Raw genomic sequence first — 22,877 nt, forward strand, 5'->3', positions numbered from 1 at the left:
GAAAACATCATTTAAAACTAAGTTTGGTTTATATGAGTGTTTAGTCATGCCTTTTGGGTTAAGTAATGCACCTAGTACTTTCATGAGATTAATGAACGAAGTTTTACGTGCTTTCACTGGACGATTTGTGGTAGTTTACTTTGATCACATATTGATTTATAGCAGATCTTTGGAGGAACATTTGGAACATTTATGTGTTGTTTTTATTGCTCTACGTGATGCACATTTGTTTGGTAACCTTGGAAGTGCACCTTTTGCACCGACCGAGTGTCTTTTCTTGGCTATGTTGTTACTCCACAGGGAATTGAAGTTGATAAAGCCAAGATTGATGCTATTGAGAGTTGGCCGCAACCCAAAACGGTCACACAAGTGAGGAGTTTTCTTGGCCTCGCTGGATTCTATAGGCGTTTTGTGAGAGATTTCAGCACCATTGCTACACCTCCCAATGAGCTTACAAACAAGGATGTGACTTTTGTTTGGGGTACCGCACAGGAAGAAACCTTCACGGTGTTGAAAGATAAGTTGACACATGCTCCTTTACTCCAACTTCCTGATTTTAGTAAGACTTTTGAGCTTGAATGTGATGCTAACGGAATTGGATTAGGAGGTGTGTTATTACAAGATGGCAAACCTGTTGCATACTTTTCTGAAAAATTGAGTGGGCCTAGTCTGAATTATTCTACTTATGATAAAGAATTATATGCTCTTGTTCGGACTTTAGAGACATGGCAACATTATTTATGGCCCAAAGTATTTGTTATACATTCTGATCATCAATCTTTGAAACATATTAAAAGTCAAGCTAAACTAAATCGTAGACATGCTAAATGGGTTGAATTCATTGAGACTTTCCCTTATGTTATTAAACACAAGAAGGGTAAAGAAAATGTTATTGCCGATGCATTGTCTCGTCGCTATACTATGCTTTCACAACTTGACTTCAAAATATTTGGTTTGGAGACCATCAAAGATCAATATGTGCATGATGCCGATTTTAAAGATGTATAGCAGAATTGTAAAGAAGGGAGAACATGAAACAAGTTCGTCGTTAATGATGGATTTGTGCTTCGTGCTAACAAGCTATGCATTCCAGCTAGCTCTATTCGTCTTTTGTTGTTGAAGGAGGCGCATGGAGGGGGATTAATGGGACACTTTGGCGTGAAGAAGACGGAGGACGTACTTGCTACACATTTCTGTTGGCCAAAGACGAGACAGGATGTTGAGCGTTTTATTGCTCGCTGCACTACATGTCAAAAAGCTAAGTCACGACTCAATCCTCATGGTTTATATATGCCTTTGCCTGTACCTAGTTTTCCTTGGGAGGATATATCTATGGACTTTGTTTTAGGTTTACCTCGAACAAAGAAGGGGAGGGATAGCATATTTGTTGTCGTGGATAGATTCTCGAAAATGGCACACTTTATACCATGTCATAAAAGCAATGGTGCCGTTAATGTTGCTGATTTGTTCTTTCGTGAAATTATTCGCTTGCATGGTGTGCCCAATACTATTGTTTCAGATCGTGATACTAAATTTCTTAGCCACTTTTGGAGATGTTTATGGGCTAAATTGGGGACTAAAGTGCTTTTTAGTACTACTTGTCACCCCCAAACTGATGGACAAACTGAAGTAGTCAATAGAACATTATCTACTATGCTTAGGGCTGTTTTGAAGAATCATAAGAAAATGTGGGAAGAATGCTTGCCTCATATTGAATTTGCTTATAATCGTTCATTGCATTCTACTACTATGATGTGCCCTTTTGAAATTGTGTATGGTTTCCTACCTCGTGCACCTATTGATTTGTTGCCTCTTCCATCTTCGAAGAAGGTTAATTTTGATGCTAAACAACATGCTGAATTGATTTTAAAAATGCATGAGTTAACTAAGGAAAACATTGAGCGTATGAATGCTAAATATAAACTTGCTGGAGATAAGGGTAGAAAACATCTTGTGTTTGCACTTGGAGATCTTGTTTGGTTACATTTGCGTAAGGATATATTTCCTGATTTGCGCAAATCAAAGTTAATGCCACGTGTTGATGGTCCTTTTAAGGTGTTGGAGAAAATAAATGATAATGCATATAGACTTGAGCTGCCTGCAGATTTTGGGGTTAGTCGCACTTTGAACATTGCAGATTTGAAGCCTTATTTGGGTGAGGAAGATGAGCTTCCGTCGAGGACGACTTCATTTCAAGAAGGGGAGGATGATGAGAACATCAATACCATTGTTACACCCACGGCCCCTACTGCTACATATACTGGACCAATTACTAGAGCTCGTGCGCGCCAATTAAATTATCAAGTACTTTCGTTTCTTGGTAATGATTCTAATGTTCATGACAATATGATACTGCCTAAATTGGATACATTTGTTTTGTTTACAAATGAAGGGCCTAGCTTGGAGAAGGATGAACATTGGAGCAAGAACAAGCATGGAGATGATGGCATGCGCAAGGGGAACAAGAACGGAGTTACAAGTGATGATTTCAGGAATTTGAAGCCACCAAAATGAGTGCATGAAGCCTTGGACGAAATATACAAGATGCCACTTCATAAATTTCGTACAGAGGCTATTCTAGGTGCTGCGTCACCTTATTATTGGGCCAGGCCCATGTAATTTCGAAATACATAAGTATAGGCTATTTTTAGAGTCCGTATGTGTGGGGAAACAAGAGATAGGGTTAGTTTCGGACCCCTCCACCAAGGGCCACGAAATTCACCCCCTCTTCCTCCATATATAAATCCCGTAGGGCACCGTTTAGACTTTGGGTTTTGTTTAGATTGAAAGTTCGCCATAGCTGCAACTTCGCGTACTTCGTTTTTGTTTAACGACCAGACAAAGGTGTCACAGAACCCCACCTTGATCAATAAAGCTTTCCTCTTATATTCGCAATATCCAGATTGCAATTTTAGTTTCTTGCTTGTTCTTCATTTGCCTGCAGGAAACAGACCTTCATGGTCAGGTTGATCGTGCTTCGACGTGGTCAATAACCTCTCGGAGTTGGTTTAGCGATTGCTAAGGTGCGACGTCCTCGCACGTTCGTAGTCGGATCGTCAAAGTCGACTTCCACCAAAGTGATATCCATTATCTCATCGAAACATGGGACACCTTTGCCTCTATCAAGAAGGAAGCCTTGCAACGTGCCGGCATGGACGACCCCATTTGGATGAAGTTCTACTTCATGATGGGATTGAACAATGACATCTCCAAGACTATCTTCCTCGAGAACTACAAGTCGCTTGACGACAACTACTTTGGTGCTCTCAAGGCGGAGCAAGAACTCAAGAAGGCCAAGTCTACTCGACCCCGAGCTCACTTTGCAACGACCACGCTACAAGACGACGAGAGTGATGATGTGCCATCTTCGGCCTTCATTCATGACGAGAGTGATGACGTGCCATCTTCGGCCTTCATCCATGGCGATAGTGGTGATGTGCCATCTTCGGCTTTCATCCACGACGATGACTACAAGACGGTTGAGCATGGGATTTCCCCTTCGACCATGGCGACGTCCGATGACTTGAGTGACTTCTGCCACCATATTGAGAGTGAGAGTGACTTCACCACTAGCTCCATACATGATGAGCTGCCCCAATTCCCATGTGAGGAGAGCCACCACCACCACCACTTGAGTGATTTGAGTGACTCCACCATATGCGACACTGAGTGCACCTACCTTGAGGGAGTGAGTGAGCCACCGCCACATAGAGAGAGTGAGATAGTTGATGAGGCATATGAGGCCATTTCGATTTCTAACAACTTAACCTCTACCTCTATTGTGTCTTCTCATTTGGTGCTAGGTTACATATATGATGACGTGCCGATCCTCGACGACTTCGTCCTCCCTTTGGACAAGACGATGGCCATGGTGGAATATGATGCACCCCCCCACATGGTTCCATCACGATGAAGATGAACACGATTTGGTCTTCCCCACCTCACCTACACCACTTGAGTGGAACGACAAAGGTAACATAGGTGAAGGTGATGCTCTTGTCCCACTAGTGGACATTCTTGACATTGATTGCTTGCATGATGTTGATCCACCTAGTACCTTGCTTAATTCTAGTATGATTTCCCCATGTGATGATTTTCCCATTTATGATGAGTACGATGATTCTCATGTGGAGTCTATTAGTTGTGATGCCACGTTACATAGGATTTCTTGTGACAATTCTTTAGGTCACATCATGTTTGCTAATCCGCTTGACTTGTCATATGCTATGCATGAGATCAACCATATGTCTTATTTGCAATCTCTTCATAGTGACTATGCATATGCCATTAAAATAAACCCAATTTGCACTTTTGGCATAGATGACAAGCCCATGGTTATTGGCATTTGTTTCTCTTGTGATGATATTGATATGCTCCCTTTGCATCATTTATCTCATATGCCATGCCATGACCACCTAGCTTCGGATATGAATTGTTTTGGATGTTGTCCATTTTCTCCATATTATGCTTCCGATATTGCTCATGAGGAGACCCCCATAGTTTCCTCATACTCGTTAGGAGATTTTGATCCATCCTATGATTTGCATGATTTCCATGATTGTGTGCACCATATGCTCCCCATGAACAAACATGCTATTGATGTGCCATATAATTGTTTGCTCAATTTGTGTCCTCATCGTGTCATACATAACAACTATTCTTTCATGATGGATGACATGTTCTTATACCATGCATCAAATTTCTTTGAGCATTTCTTATCTTGTGCTAACTCACACGTGCACATACACATCATGATGGATGATGTGTACATTTACCACACACACAATTTCTTACGTTTGTGTCTCTTTTGTGTAGGTACCCATGATTACTTGTCAACCTCACAATCCCATGAGTTGACAAAACGAGCTCTAGAGAGCAATGATGACTTGGGATTACGTGGATTTTCATTCCCACCACTCGCTTCGCGCAAAGACTTCGTGCATCTCTTCTACATGGCCCTCACATGGTTATGGGTTATATATCACTTCGTCCTTTATGCCCATATTGCCATGTTCACTTTGCACGATATGCTCATTCCTATGCCTTTGTCATGCATTTGTGACCCATGCTTCACATTACACATGATGATTGATTCTAGTACTTGTATGTGTATTTGCAAGCTTGGTGGAGATATCACTTGTTATTGACATGTTCTATTCATGACCCAATCCTATGATGATACTTTCATCTTGCTTTGTGCCCATGCTTGCGATATGTCATGTGCATTGTCTATGCCTAGTATTTGCTCACATGACATGATTGCCATGATTTACTCTAGTGTGTTGCATCTTTGCTCCACTAGTTTGCACGACTTGATCTCTATGCCTGCTCATGTTGCATCGCCGATGATTTATACTTGCTAATCTCATGCGGTTGATGACAACCATCTATATGCTTTGCACATGATTCATATTGCTTCGTGTCATATATCTCCATGTGTTGCCTCTCTCATGCTAGATTATTTGCCATGTATTGAGTGCAACAATTATTCTCGTCTTGCTCATAAGATTTCCCCCATAGCATTCTCACATATACTTGGAGATTTTGACGTATTTCTTGTGAAGCATGCTTGTCTTACCTCTTTGCACCAAATACCTAGTGCCATGAATATAGCCATTCTTGCATCATATTATTCATGCGCTTGTGCTTCTAATGGTTATGTGCAAGATAAGAGAACCGTCATGATGGATGATGTGTTTATCTACCATGCGCATACGCTCTTTGTTTTGTTGTGTGCATGTGTAGGATACTTGGACTTCGTGTCGACTTTCACTTCATGTGAGTTGACCATTCGAGCTCTTGAGAGCGAGCCTCATACATTCGACCATGACTCGCTTCTACTCCACATTTCCTACCACTTCGGCATTGTGAAGAACGCACAAGGACATGCCTTCGAGGTGATATCCTTATATTTCGAGAACATCCAAACTATGAGCATGCATATTGTGGATCATACTACTTGTGTTGCTTCTACCATGAGACTTATTGGTCATCTTGGACAACTTGATTGCACACATGTTAGATATAGTGCTCTCATTTGTGATTTCCACATTGCTACACCTCATGATATATATGACGTGTGTTGCATCCAATTTTTGGATTACTTGCTTCTATCACATGGTTGGTTGCACCAATATCATTTGTTCACATATGCCATGTCCCATTGCTTGTCACATGATTGACTTGATTGTCTCACACATGTTCAACAATTGCTCTTTCCATTGTGTTGAGTGCCACGATATCTTCACTACACCCTATGCACGTTATGCTTGGATTGTCTTGCACTTGCCCCATGTGTTTAGACATTTCACTATAGTTGGTGTTGTGAATGACTCTTATGCCTACCATAGACCGTTCATTGAGCACTTTATGCATGCTTGCTATGACCTTGAAGTAGATGCTTGTTCACTTATCACATATATTTGCATCTCTACCTACCATTTGCATGCTTGTTCCCATGATGTACTTGATTGTGCTCAATTTATATGCTCAAATGCCATGCCACACTTCTTTGTCAAACCATATGCTATGCTTGATAACAACACTTGTTGGGTGAATCACCTCTTGAATGCTTGGTTTTGCTCTTACGACAACCACATTTGTTTTCCCAAGTTCTTGTTATCTTTGCTCCTTTTGAAGGAATTACAAGACGGTGCGACATTGGAGAGTGCCCATTTGCAACTACAAGATGATGCATGCTTAGTGATCGTCAACTTCTACACGCAACATCATCTCTTTCCCATGGTGATTTGGATTTCGATCCGAGGTCGGATCTTTCCCAAGGGGGAGGAGATGATGCGGAGCATCCTATGGACATCACCATGTCAAGAGTTCATTTGGCAAGTGACACGTGCCACATCTACTTCACATACATAAAGGTGAATCATCTCCTTTATACGTGTTCACTTGACCCCTTTGAGGATGGTATACTACTTGACATTCCTTCCGTGTGCATTCATAGGTATTGTCGGAACTTGAAACATAGCGAGGACGAGTTCATGCGGAAGAGAAGATCTACACCATCCAAGAGGGAAGCCTGGAAGCGGAGAAGGAAGCGCCAAGAAGAAGGCAAAAGCTCCCAAGCGACCCCGTGCACACGGGCCCCTCCGACCCCGTGCCCACGGGCCTCCCAGGCTGGCGGTCCTGAAGATCCCGTGCGCATGGGCATGTACCATGCACGGGCATGTACCGTGCCCACGGGACCCCCGTGTCCACGGGCCTCACGGACCCCGTGCACACGGGCCTTGCATCCGGTCCCTGGATACCCCGTGCGCACGGGCTCCACTTACCCCATGCACACGGGGCTCCCTGTGCGTGGGTGTTGGGCTTGGCCCTTGTATCCCCATGTCGTCCCTACTTACCCCTTCATCCCTTGGACCTATATATACTCCCCTTCCTCCTCCATTTAGACTTAGCAAATAGGATAGCTCATTCTTAGGTGAGCTTTGCTCCTACATTCTCCTCTTGAGAGAGAGAGAGAGACCACTCCCATGGAGTTCAAGGCCTCCATGTGAGAAGATCCACTTGTGGATATCAAGACCTCCTCTTGGAGATGACAATCATCAAGACCTCATCTCCTTCATAGGATTTGGGATGAACTCTACCATGTATCTTATTTCCCTTTGATTGTTCATGTACCTTGTGGATCTTGTGTGTTTGATTGTCTAGTGGATGTGTGATTTGACTTGTTCTTGCGTGTTCCTCTTGTTTTCCCTCTTTTGTTCATCTTATTCTTGGGGACTCCCCCTCCAATTCATGAAAGATCTCCCCATAGGGTTCCACCCTACAACACCAGGCCTCCCTCGCGGATGGTGTAGTGGTCCCTTGGCGCTTGCTCTCCTCCTCGACATCCGTGAAGATCCAACAATACCTATGCATGCACACGGGAGAAGTGTTAAGTAGTATACCATCCTCGAAGGGGTCAAGTGAACACGTGTAAAGGAGAAGATTCGCCTTTATGTATGAGAAGTAGAGGTCGCACGTGTCACTTGCCAAACGGACTCTTGACATGGTGATGAACGTAGGATGCTCCGCGTTAGAGGTGGCAAATGGTCATGGGGACCACATCACACTCCAAAGTGTCTTCATATGCACCAATTTTGAAGGAGACTTGGACCGTATGCTCAACTCGTATAGTGCCGGAGTCACTTAGCCATTGAACCTTGTAGGGGTGCGGGTGCTTCCTTTTGACCAATTGAAGCTTGGAGCATAGTTCTTCACTTGCCAAGTTGTGGCAACTACCTCCGTCGATTATGACCTTGACGGACCTTCCATTGATGTCGGCCTTGGTGTGGAAGATGTGGCATCGTTGGTCTTCTTCTTGTTGATGTTGAAGAGTCAAGACCTTGGAGACAACAAGAGCAGGGCTCGAATCCTCATCACAAAATACTTGAGCATCTTCATGCTCGTTCATGCGCCGGTGCATGGCCACTTGCTCAAGAGCTTCCATCTCCTCATCACTCATGGAGTCATAGGTGCCATCGTCGTTGAGGATCATAGTGCACTTGTTTGTGCATTCATAGGACTTGTGGCCTCGGCCGCCGCAAGTGAAACACTTGAAGGAGCTTGTCTTGACGGTCTCATCATTCGTAGTAGATGAAGAAGCACGCAGCTCGAAGTTGCTTGTAGTAGGAGGAAGACGACTTGAACTTGCCGACGTTTTCTTGTAACTTTACTTGTCGTCGTTGCTTGGAGAAGGCTTGGTTAATGTAGATGTTGGAGGAGTTGTTGAAGCTTGGATGTTGGAGAAGCCGTATGTCTTGGATGAGTACTTGGCGTACTTGAAGTCATCTTGCACTTGACGTTCTGCCTTGGTCGCTTGATGCACGAGCTCAATGAGGTTGGAGTAGGGTTGGAAGTCGGCAATCTTCTTGATGGGATGATTGAGTCCGTTCAAGAAATGTGCCATAGTTTGCTCATCATCTTCCGTGGCATTGGCTCGAATCATGGCTATCTCCATTTCCTTGTAGTATTCTTCAACATTCTTTGTTCCTTGCTTGAGGAGTTGTAGCTTCTTGAAGAGATCGCGGTTGTAGTATGTGGGAACAAAACATGATCGCATGACATCCTTCATTTGAGCCCAAGTGGTGATTGGAGGTTCACCTCTTGCTTGTCGGCGCTCAAGGACTTGTTCCCACCATATGAGCACATAGTCTTGGAACTCTAGTGATGCCATAGCGATCTTATTCTCTTCCTCATAGTTGTGCAAACAAAAGATTTTGTCGACCTTCAATGCCCATGAGAGGTACTCTTCCAGATCATTGCTTCCATTGAACTTGGGCATTGTGAATTTGAGCTTGCCATAGTGTTGCTCTTCACTGTGTTGTTGGCGATGGTGATGATGACGCCCTTGACGGTGAGGGTAATCATCCTCTTGTTGTTCTTGGCATGGAGGAAGTCCATGATCAACTTGCTCTTGTTGAACTTGAGGTTGAGCTGGAGCTTGACGAGCTTGTGAAGGAGCTTGTGGAGCTTGACGTTGCACTCGCAGTTGGTAGTTCCTCTCTTGGATTTCTTCTCGAAGGGCTTCCTCTTGATTGCGTCGTTCGCGATTGCGGTTGGCGATAGCTCGGCTTGATTCTTGAAGGGCACGTTGCGCCTCAAGAGCTTGCGCTTCTCGTTGTTGTTGTTGAAGACGTTGAGCCTCGGCGTCTTGTTGCTCTTGGTGTAGACGCGCTCGTTCTTCTTCTTCTTGGCGATGAAGACGTTGTCGTTCTTGAGCTTGAGTAAAAACGCGACTTGGTTTGATTGAGGACGAGGGACTTGCTCATCGACTTGCTCTTGTGAATGCTTGACGTGTAGCGGGTTGCGAGATGCATGACGGTCTTGACGCGCGGCTCATCGAAGAGTGTTCGATGACGGTGTACTTGAGCTGGAGAAGGAGTTGTCGGAGTGTCGACTTGAGTGGCTTCATCTTGAGTATGACGATGCAGAAGGAGGCCGGTTCACCAACAATGCGCGGATCTCGTCCATTCTTGCATTGTTCTCTTGCTTGTGCACATCGAGCTTGTTGTCGAAGTAGTCTCTTGTACATTGCTCGGAGAGTCGCCACTCGGTGGCGAGGTTGTCGATGCGGTCATTCATTGCTTGTTGCTCTTGATGCAACGCTCGTTGTGCACCAAAGAGGTGGCTCTTGGTGACGTATGATGACATGTCGTCGTCTTGCTCGATGAAGAGTGGGTTGGTAGAAGTACTAGGCCTATCCATCATTCCAAGCAAAATGTGAGTGGTAGAAGGAGAAGAACTTATACCAATGTACCTTGATCGATGTTGATGATGAATCAAGTTCACTCAAATGCGGACAATGAAATAGCACTATTGGTACCAATTCTTGTCGGTTCTCACACCTACACAAGTAAAAGATTATGGTGGAGCTTGGTTAGGATGGTGGCACAAAATTTGATGCAATTGAAAGTGAGATTCAATAATGTTGGAAAAGATTCACAAATTTGCAAATGCAAAAAGTAGACCAAGCAAGTAGGGGTACACGGAAACACACACGCAAATAGATAAATGGGATAGAGCAAACCAAAAGTGAGCCAAAATGTGGAATCCATGAAAATGCTCTTGTTGCACAATACTAGAGAGACGCTTGCACGATTGCACAATAGGCGGATACGGAACTTGTGCACAACCTACTAGGCAAAAATGCAACAATGTCTATCCCAAGTATGCTATATGTATGGTATTTTGGTGCTATGATCCAAGATGATCTTATATGACAATCTTAATGTAGTATGATGCTATGGTTCTTGCTTATAAGCTTTTTGCTTATCGTTCCTCTTTGCTTAAAAGCTTGGGTGGCTCTTTCACTTTTGAGATATTTTCTCATGCAAAACTTCACGAACCAAGATAGCAATTGTGTATGCTATGACAACTTTGTGACACACAAGTTGATTCCAAGATATGCACCATGGTGGTATGGTATGTATGCTACGGAGTATGATCACTAATGTGCACAAGTCATGTTGCCGGCAATACTCAATGGCTAGTCTTGATGGGTAAGCTACGCAAAAGTAAGGCCATGTGGGGTATCAATGCAATTGCAAGGTATGACAAAGATGTCGTCGAGGTTACCATCCTTGGCGATGATGAGTAGACGATGGAGATAAGCGGTGGTGATGGTGATGTCGAACCGTACCTATATAGCCGAAACACAATAGGACACGAGAACCACAACCCAAAATATCAAAGACCGAAACGTGTCAGAATCGACATAGGAGGTAGCGGTGAGCGGTGGTGGTGTTTGTAGAAAGCGTTGGGAGTTTGCGGAAGTAAGCGTGGGCACCGGGGCAAAATTGGGCGAAAGTATGCGGAAATGGGCGCGGGGGATGGAGTTGCTGCTCCCAGGGGCCGGATGTCCGGTGGACACGGGGCGGATGTCCGGGCTCTGGATCGGGGACGAACACGATGAACTACACATGAAAATTGCAACTCCGGGGCAAAATTCGGACAAATTGGTGGATGGAAATCGCGGGAGAGATGGGGAAAAGCTAGGTCAACTCGATGCAAAACAGATCTGTGGATCAAATCCAACAAAACTTCATCACACCAACAAATCACAAAAAAATGGGGCTATTTTTGGTGGGGATTTTCGGATTTAGGACGAAAACAACAAAATCAAGCTAGAAAACACGGGGTAGGGGCTCCAAAAAACATGGTCAACATGGCTCATGATACCAAGATGATGTAGGGCGGATCCCTATGGGGCCGATCTTTCACGTTTGGAGTGGATCCTACGGGTAGAACACGAAGAACGCGCAGAAATCAGACGGGAAAACACAGGGAGAAACGAGAGAATCCCTAAACCGACAAGTAATCAATCACACAAGGGCTAGATCACCAAAAGCATAAGGTAACACATGATAAAAAATCAACAAAGGAAGGATACAAAGGGAACCGTTCTTCTCCATGAGGAGGTCTTGATTGTCTTCTCCGGATGGAGGCCTTGAATCTGAAAGGATCTTCTCCGAAGAGGCACGATCCCTCACGTGGAGTAGATCCGGTACGGATGAGCAGAGCTCTATCTCTAAATGAGCTATCACAATGCTAACCCTAAAACGTACGGGATGAGGGAGTATATATAGTCAAAGGGCGAAGGGGTACATGGGTCCGGCCCAAAGGAGCTGCGCGCAGGCAGAGGGTGCTGGATGTCCGGGCGACGGGCCGGATGTCCGGGCGCTCACGAGGTGCCGGATGTCCAGGCTGGAGGGGCCGGATGTCCGGGCCAGGGGAGTTGACTCTTCTGTTCACTGGATGGGTGACGCCGGATGTCTGCTCGGAGGGGCCGGATGTCCGCGACTTCGGGAGGCGCCGGATGTCCGGGGCGATCGCCAGATGTTCGGGCTGATGGGGCAAGCTTCTGTACTCCCTGGACACCGGTGCCGGATGTCCAGGATTTTGTCCGGATTTCTGGTGGGGGCCGGATGTCCAGGCGGGACGTCAGATGTCCAATTCCTGTAGCTTCTTCTGCAGATGCCTGGCCTTGTGGTTCTCCAGGGGCTGGATGTCCGGGGTCCTGGCCGGATGTCCCGTGCCTTGAGGTTGTTCTTGCCTTCTTCCATAGGTTCTCTTCTTCCATGGACTTGGGGTCTTGACCATCTTCATGTGTATCCTCGGGAGGGTCCTCTTGGTACCTAATCATGCACAACATTCTGGATTGAGGTAGTAGCCATGTCTCGAGAGGATCATATGAGATAGCATTAAGGAGAGAAGTCACCTCGGTCTCGAGAGCTCTAGCTCGTGCTCTAGTCATGGGTACTCTTGGTGCTTGGTGAGACGATGGAAGGTCCATGGGGATGATCGAAGGATGCTCCGCATCAAGAATATTATCAGGAATCACAAACTAGCATGATTCGATGTGGTATTGTTGAGGAGAATGAAGCTATGCTTGCACGTTTTATGGGTGGATTAAATAGAGAGATTCAGACCATTCTAGAGTATAAGGAGTATACTAATATCACTCGTGTATTCCATCTTGCTTGTAAAGCTGAACGTGAAGTGCAGGATCGACAAGCATTGGCGCAAACTAACTTTTCTGCAGGCCGACCTGCATCATGGACACCGCGTGCATCTTCTACTTCAACTGCACCAGCACCTCCATCAGGTGCCACCTCCAGCCGTGATACAAGAAAGCAGGCACAACCACCGCTATCTGCCAAGAGCGCACCTGCCGGGCCTACACAGAGCTCTTCTTCTTCCATGGCATCAACCGGGCACACAAGTGATATTATTTGTCATTGTTGTAAGGGAAGAGGTCATTATGCGAGAGAATGCAAATCTCAGCGTGTGATGATTGCTACTGAGGATTGTGGGTATGAGTCCGCTAGTGACTATGATGAGGAGAGTTTGGCTCTTATTACACGTGAAGAACACGGTGGAGATGATTCTGATCATGAGACGCAATACATGGCTCCTGAAGACGCTGACAGGTATGAAAGTTTAGTTGCTCAACGTGTTTTGAGTGTGCAGGTCACACAAGCTGAGCAAAATCAGAGGCATAATTTGTTCCACACAAAGGGAGTTGTGAAGGAACGTTCTGTGCGCGTCATCATAGATGGAGGGAGCTGCAACAACTTGGCTAGAATAGAGATGGTGGAGAAGCTATCTCTCACCACAAGACCACATCCACATCCTTACTACATCCAATGGTTCAACAACAGCGGCAAGGTTAAGGTAACATGTACTATTCATGTGCATTTTAGTATCTCTACATATGCTGATTATGCTGATCAGTATACTCTTGTTCATAAGGATAAAAATATTACTTTGCTTCGTATGACTCCGGATTCCATTTTGAAAGATGATATTAATAGAGCTAATAAAGCAAAACAAGAGAAGAATAATTGTGATAATCAGATTGTGGCAAAAAAATTGAGCAACAAATGAAGTCTAATAATAAACCATCTAGTGTTGCTTCTGAAACTAAACTGAAAAGTGCATGTTTATTTGCCAGCAAATCTGATATTGATGAGCTAGATTTTAACAAATCTGTTTGCTATGCTTTTGTGTGCAAAGAGGCATTATTTTCATTCGAGGACGTGCCTTCCTCTTTGCCTCTTGCTGTCACTAACGTTTTGCAGGAGTTTGCTGACGTCTTTCCACAAGACGTGCCATCGGGATTACCTCCCATTCGAGGGATTGAGCATTAGATTGACTTAATTCCCGGTGCATCATTTTCCAACCGTGCACCATACCATACCAATCTAGAGGACTCGAAGGAGATTATGCGTCAAGTACGGGAGCTGCTCGACGAAGGTTATATACGCGAATCCCTTAGTCCTTGTGTTGTTCCTATTATTCTAGTGCCGAAAAAGGATGGTACATCACGTATGTGTGTTGATTGTAGAGGCATTAATAATATTACTATTCCTTATCGTCATCCTATTCCTAGGCTAGATGATATGCTTGATGAATTGAGTGGCTCTACAATATTCTCCAAAGTTGTTTTGCGTAGTGGATACCATCAAATTCGTATGAAATTGGGAGATGAATGGAAAACAACATTTAAAACTAAGTTTGGATTATATGAGTGGTTAGTCATGCCTTTTGGGTTAACTAATGCACCTAGTACTTTCATGAGATTAATGAAGGATGTTTTTCGTGCTTTCATTGGACGATTTGTGGTAGTTTACTTTGATGACATATTGATGTATAGCAGATCTTTGGAGGAACATTTGGAACAATTACGTGATGTTTTTATTGCTCTACGTGATGCACGTTTGTTTGGTAACCTTGGGAAGTGCACCTTTTGCACCGACCGAGTGTCTTTTCTTGGCTATGTTGTTACTCCACAGGGAATTGAGGTTGATAAAGCCAAGATTGAAGCTATTGAGAGTTGGCCGCAGCCCAAAACGGTCACACAAGTGAGAAATTTTCTTGGCCTCGCTGGATTCTATAGGCGTTTTGTTAGATATTTTAGCACCATTGCTGCACCTCTCAATGAGCTTACAAAGAAGGATGTGCCTTTTGTTTGGGGTACCGCCCAGGAAGAAGCTTTCACGGTGTTGAAAGCTAAGTTGACACATGCTCCTTTACTCCAACTTCCTGATTTTAATAAGACATTTGAGCTTGAATGTGATGCTAGTGGACTTGGATTAGGAGGTGTGTTATTACAAGATGGCAAACCTGTTGCATACTTTTCTGAAAAATTGAGTGGGCCTAGTCTGAATTATTCTACTTATGATAAAGAATTATATGCTCTTGTTCGGACTTTAGAAACATGGCAACATTATTTATGGCCCAAAGAATTTGTTATACATTCTGATATTGAATCTTTGAAACATATTAAAAGTCAAGCTAAACTGAATCGTAGACATGCTAAATGGGTTGAATTCATTGAGACTTTCCCTTATGTCATTAAACACAAGAAGGGTAAAGAAAATGTTATTGTTGATGCATTGTCTCGTCGCTATACTATGCTTTCACAACTTGACTTCAAAATATTTGGGTTGGAGACCATCAAAGATCAATATGTGCATGATGCTGATTTTAAAGATGTATTGCAGAATTCTAAAGAAGGAAGAACGTGGAACAAGTTCGTCGTTAATGATGGATTTGTGTTCCGTGCTAACAAGCTATGCATTCCAGCTAGCTCCGTTCGTCTTTTGTTGTTGCGGGAGGCGCATGAAGGAGGACTAATGGTATACTTTGGCATGAAGAAGACGGAGGACGTACTTTCTACATATTCCTTTTGGCCAAAGATGAGACGGGATGTTGAGCGCTTTGTTGCTCACTGCACTACATGTCAAAAAGCTAAGTCACGACTCAATCCTCATGGTTTATATATGTCGTTGCCTGTACTTAGTGTTCCTTGGTCGGATATATCTATGGACTTTGTTTTAGGTTTACCTCAAACAAAGAAGGGGAGGGATAGCATATTTGTTGTCGTGGATAGATTCTCGAAAATGGCACACTTTATACCATGTCATAAAAGCGATGATGCGGTTAATGTTGTTGATTTGTTCTTTCATGAAATTGTTCGCTTGCATGGTGTGCCAAATACTATTCTTTCAGATCGTGATACTAAATTTCTTAGCCACTTTTGGAGATGTTTATGGGCTAAGTTGGGGACTAAACTGCTTTTTGGTACTACTTGTCACCCCCAAACTGATGGACAAACCGAAGTAGTCAATAGAACATTGTCTACTCTACTTAGGGCTGTTTTGAAGAATAATAAGAAAATGTGGGAAGAATGCTTGCCTCATATTGAATTTTCTTATAATCGTTCATTGCATTCTACTACTAAGATGTGCCCTTTTGAAATTGTGTATGGTTTCCTACCTCATGCACCTATTGATTTGTTGCCTCTTCCATCTTCCGAGAAGGTTAATTTTGATGCTAAACAACGTGCTGAATTGATTTTAAAAATGCATGAGTTAACTAAGGAAAACATTGAGCGTATGAATGCTAAATATAAACTTGCTGGAGTTAAGGGTAGAAAACATGTTGTGTTTGCACTTGGAGATCTTGTTTGGTTACATTTGTGTAAGGATAGATTTCCTGATTTGCACAAATCAAAGCTAATGCCACGTGCTGATGGTCCTTTTAAGGTGTTAGAGAAACTAAATGATAATGCATATAAACTTGAGCTGCCTGCAGATTTTGGGGTTAGTCCCACTTTTAACATTGCAGATTTGAAGCCTTGTGTGAGGAAGATGAGCTTCCGTCGAGGACGACTTCATTTCAAGAAGGGGAGGATGATGAGGACATCAATACCATTGTTACATCCATAGCCCCTGCTGCTATGCACACTGGACCAATTACTAGAGCTCGCGCACGCCAATTAAATTACCAGGTACTTTCGTTTCTTGGTATTGATTCTAATGTTCATGAGAATATGATGCTGCCTAAATTGGATACATTTGTTTTGCTTACAAATGAAGGGCCTAGCTTGGAGAAGGATGAACATTGGAGCAAGAACAAGCATGGAGATGATGGCATGCGCAAGGGGAACAAGAACGGAGTTAGAAGTGATGATTTCTGGACGTTGAAGCCGCCATAATGAGCGCACTAAGCCTTGGACGAAATATACAAGATGCTACTTGATAACTTTCGTCCAGAGGCTATTCTAGGTGCTGCGTCACCTTATTATTGGGCTAGGCCCATGTATTTTCGAAATACTTCAGTATAGGTTGTTTTTAGAGTCCATATGTGTGGGGAAACAAGAGATAGGGTTGTTTTCGGACTCCTTCCCCAAGGGCCATGAAATTCCCCCCTCTTCATCCATATATATAGCCCTTAGAGCGTCGTTTAGACTTTGGGTTTTGTTTAGATTAAAGTTTGTCATAGCTGCAACTTCGCGTACTTCGTTTGTGTTCAAAGACCAAACAAAAGCTTCACAGAACCCCACCTTCATTAATAAAGCTTTCCTCTGTTATTCGCAATATCCAGATTGCAATCTTAGTTTCTTGCTTGGTCTTCGTTTGCTTGCAGGAAATAGACCCTCGTGGTCAGGCTGATCGTGCTCCGGCGTGGTTAATAACCTCTCGGAGTTGGTTTAGCGATTGTTAAGGCGCGACGTCCTCGCACGTTCGTAGTCGGCTCGTCAAAGTCGACTTCAACCAAAATGATAGCCACCATCTCATCGAAAGAAGGGACACCTTTGCCTCTATCAATGAGGGATCTTCCCATAAAGGGTCTTGAATCCATGGTGGATCTTCTCCAAAGAGGCCGTAGTCTCTCACAAGGAGGAGATCCGTATGGATGAGCAAAGCTCTATCTCAAATGATCTAATCCTTTGCTAACCCTAAAACATAGGTGGAGGGGGAGTATATATAGTCTAAGGGGTGAAGGGGTACATGGGCCTCGGCCCAGATGCACTGCACACAGGTAGAGGAGGCCGGATGTCCGGGCGCTGGGCCGGATGTCCGGGCCTTCGCGAGGTGCCGGATGTCTGGGCCAGCGGGCCGGATGTCCGGGCTGGAGTGGCCAGTCCCGGAGCTCTCTGGATAGGTGGGGTCCAGATGTCCAGGCTGGGGGCCGGATGTCCGGAGGCTCGGGAAGAGCCGGATGTCCGGGTCTCTGGCCGGATGTCCGGGCTGACGAGGTTCAGCTTCGGGTGCGTTCTGTGATGGGCGCCAGATTTCATGGGTGTGGCCGGATGTCCGGGCTTGCGGGAGGGGCCGGATGTCCGGGCCCTACAGTACTTCGGTTGCTGGGCTGCTGCTATTGTTGACATCTTCACGGGCCAGATGTCCGGGTCCTGTAGCCTTTCTCCGGTTCCTCTCGTCGTGCTCCTTCATCCTTGTACTTAGGGACTTGTCCATCATTCCGAGCATCTCCGAGAGGGTCTCCTTGGTACCTAGGCATGTGTAATGTCCTTGCATTAGGTAGCAACCATGTCTCGCATGAATGGAAAAGAGAAGCATTTAGGAGTGGGTTCACCTTGTGTCCAATGGCGTATGTTTGAGGTCTCGTCATATGTCCACTTGGGGCTTGGAGAGTAGTCATAGTGTACATGGGAATGATCCTCGTATGCTCCGCATCATCTCCCCTCGCTTCGGAAAGATCCGACCTCGGATCAAAAACCTCATCACCATGGAAACGATTGTCGTGGACGAACTTGTGGTTGGACGTAGTTGAAGACATGGCACAATCCAAGTACTCCAAGGTGTCACCGGAGTGGTATTTGTGCAAGAAGATCAGACACAAACGTCACTCGTAAATACAATGGTTAGCACACACAAAGTGTCCATCAAGTAAGCATGAGGTTGTCCAAAGGAATTGTTCATGAAAATGCACGAGATGCTTATCCAAATGATGTAAAATGACATGTAAAGAATTCATGAGAGAAAATTCATTCATTGGGCACACAAAGGTGTTGTGAATGTTATCATGACAACCATTGTGCAAAATGATGTCATAATGTGATGGTTTATCGAGAGCATGAACATGGTAATTTGATAGAAGCAAAGGTGTCCTGTCTTTCGATGAGATGGTGGCTATCATTTTAGTGGAAGTCGACTGATGTAGGGTGGAACCCTAGGGGCCGATCTTTCACGTTTGGAGAGGATCCCTACGAGGAACACGAAGAACGCGCGGAAGAACACGAGGGAAATCGCGGGGGAAAACAAGAGAAACACTCAACCAACACGAATATGATCACACATGTGCTAGATCCAAGGAACACAAAGAGATTCATGGTCCAAATCGAACAAAGGACGATACAAGTGGCGGTAGCTCATCTTCGAGAGGAGGTCTTGAATCCACGAGGGATCTTCCCATAAAGGGGTCTTGAATCCATGGTGGATCTTCTCCGAAGAGGCCACGGTCTCTCACGAGGAGGATATCTGTATGGATGAGCAAAGCTCTATCTCAAATGAGCTAAACCAATGCTAACCCTCAAAATGGGGAGGAGGAGGTCTATTTATAGTGCTAAGCCACAAAGGGGTAAGTGAGGGGCGAAGGGGTACACGGGCCTCGGCCCAAGTCATGCGCGCAGGCAAGGCCGGATGATCAGGACGGGGTCCCGGATCATCCGGGCGTCGGGTGTCCGGATGATCCGGATGGAGTTCCGGATGATCCGGCTTTGGTGGAAGCCTTCGGGTGTCTTCATCGCAGTTACCCGGATGATCCGGGGGAGGATCTGGATGATCCGGGCGGCGGTCCGGATGTCCGTCCTGGCTCCAGCAGCCGCTCCGTCTTCTTCTTCTCCTTCCTTCCGTCTTCTCTTCCATGCTTGGCCTTGGTCCTTGGATTCTCCATGGTCATCTTGGTTGTACCTGAGTGTATGCAAGGTCCATGCATGAGGTAGTAGCCATGTCTCACATGCGGAAAGTGACGGTTTGAAGAGGAGTGAATTCACCTTGTGTCCAATGGCGTATGTTCGAGGTCTCGTCATATGTCCTATTGGGGCTTGGAGAGTAGTCTAAGTGTACATGGGGATGGACGTGGGATGCTCAGCATCATCTCCCCCCCCCCTTGGGAAAGATCCGACCTCGGATCATGATCCTCATGACCATGGAAACGGTAGTCGTAGACGGACTCGTAGTTGGACGTAGATGAAGGCATTGCGCAATCCAAGTACTCCAAGGTGTCTCCGGTATGTGGTACATGCAAAATGAGGAAAGACAAAGTACACTTGGAAATACAATGGTTAGCGCACACAAAGTGTCCATGAAGTAAGTATGAGTCTGTGCGGCAAGATTGTGCATGGCAAGGCACGTGATGCTTATCCAAAAGATTTAAAATGATTCGTAAAGCATTCATGGGGTAAATAGCATGGTGCACAAAGCGACAAATTCTACCATTGTGCAAAATGATGTCATAGAGAGACGGTTCATCAATAGCATGAATATGGCAATGGATGCTAAATATGTGTATGGTATCATGCAATTGATGGTGGGTAATATGATCATGATGTATGAATATGCCATCAAGGTAGATCACAACAAATTTGCTAAGGAAATGCACAAGATCATATATCATGGATGACATGGAAACATATGCAACAAGACAAGCATAATGTGAGTCAACCCATGCATACGGTGCAAACTTGTGGTGAGTATGAAATGTCCATCGAGCATGACATGCATGAGCACAATCAATAAATATGGAGGTGTTGGTGTACCAATGCTCGATGTCGTGGCATGAGTGGAATTCCGAATATGCATCCAATATGTGCGAGCGCTCCTCAATGTGAAGGTCTATGGAGCCAATCTCCAATGTCCCTCCTCTGTTCACGAGATGTATCATGTAGACAACAAGAAGGAAACAACAATGAAAGAGTGACCCATCCAATATGCGTACTTGAGGATGGCTCAAAGGGAAGGAGTTCACCTTTATGAGGATGTCGAAAAATATTGGTGTTGCGCATCATGTTTGCCTTCAAATAGCCAATGTGTCTCATGACGGTAATGCCTTGTGAATCGGTCAAAACGAAAGAACATGACAAACACTTAGAAAAACAAATGAGGTTAGCGGAAGTGCAAAACATATCATTCGTGTGGCAATATACCCAACAAGTGTATGCATCATGCTCATCGTAAGAAAGTACAAGGGAGCATTTCATATTATGGAGGCATATGATGTAAGAGCAACCAAATACAAGAGGCTCAATCAAATAAATATGCATCACAAGTAAAGTGTCCAAGTCTCCAAGATCAATAAGCATAGCAAGTCGGCACTCAATACAAGGTGATATGGGATATGCAACTAGTGGAGACAAGAGACAATGCTCAAGACAAATCAAGTGAGAGGCATGAACATATATGTCATCAACCCAAGAAAATTTGTAAGAGTGGAACATGGGTGATGCAACATAGCAAGCAATCATAGCGATCAAGTCAAGCAAGCTAGTAGTGCGAAGATGCAACATACTAGAGGGAATCATGGCAAGCATGTCACGTGTGCAAATAGTGGGCATGAATAATGGACATGACATATCACAAGCATGAAAGCAAGATATGAGAAAAATATCATCAATATATTGGAGAGAGGCCATATGTAAATAGCAATGGGGCATCATGACTCCCCAACACAAAAATCAATAATAGCATGTGGCACATGGTAAACATGGCAATAGCAATAAGTATCTCCACCAAGCATGCAAATACACATAGAAATAGCATAATGGTGAATCAAGGGTAGATGCAAGCAAGGGTCACAATTGCATGGCAACATCATGTAAAGAGGCATAACATGCAAAATGAACATGATAGTATGGGCATAAGGTGACAAGTGGTAAATAGCCCATAGCCATGTGAGAGACAAGTAGAAGATATGCGCGTAGTCCTTGCACGAAGGGAACGGTGGTAAGGATAGTCTACGGAATCTCAAACCGTCGTTGCTCTCGAGAGCTCGTTTCATCAACTCTTGGGATTGAGAGGTTGACGAGTATACGTGAGTACCTACACAAAACAAATGCAAAGGAAAAATTGTGTGTGCGCGGTATATGTACACATCATCCATCATGATGCGCACGTTCATGTGTCGGTTAGCACAAAATATCCAATGCTCAAATAAATGAGATGCATGATATAGAAACATGTCATCCATCATGATGGGTTTGTTGTTATGTATTTCATAATGGAGACTCAAAGGATGTAATGCATCGTGAGAAATATCTAGAGCATTGTTATTCATGGAATGCATATGGTGCACGCAATCATGGAAATTGTGCAAAGTATGGAATGCATCAAAATCTCCTAATAAGTATGACGACACGATGGGGGTCTCCTCATGAGCATTAATTGAAACATCACATTGAGAATATTGACAACATCCAAAACAATTCATATATGGAACAATGTGATCATGGCATGGCATAGTAGATGAATTGCGCAAATCATGTAAAGGAAGCATGGCAATATCATCACATGAAAAACAAAAGCCAATGACCATCATCTCGTTATCTGTGCCATAAGTGCAAATGGGATTGATTTTAATGGGACATGCATAGTTACTATGTTGAGATTGTAATGATGCAATATGGGAGATCTCACTCATAGCATATGACAAGTTCAAAGGATTGTCAAACATGATGTGACCAAAAGAATTTTCACATGATATCTTATGGAGCATAGCATCACAACTAGGCAACTCAACATGCTCATCATCGTATTCATCATAAATAGGTAAGTCATGACATGAGGAAGTCGCACTAGCATGAAGCATGGGAATAGGTGTGTCAAAATCATGCAAGCAATCATTGGTAAGATATTCTGCTAGTGGGACAAGAGAAGCTCCATCACCTATGTTACCTTTGGAGCATCGCTCGTGTGTTGTAGGTGAGGTGTTGAAGATCCACTCATTGTCATCTTCATCTTGATGGAACCATGTGGGGGGTGCATCATCGTCCACCATGGCCATCGGTTTTCCCATTGGAGGGATGGACTCGTCGAGGGTAGGCATGTCATCATGTAGGAGACCTAGCACCA

This window comes from Triticum aestivum, chromosome 2B (genome assembly GCF_018294505.1).
Source record: "Triticum aestivum cultivar Chinese Spring chromosome 2B, IWGSC CS RefSeq v2.1, whole genome shotgun sequence".
Taxonomy (NCBI): Eukaryota; Viridiplantae; Streptophyta; class Magnoliopsida; order Poales; family Poaceae; genus Triticum; species Triticum aestivum.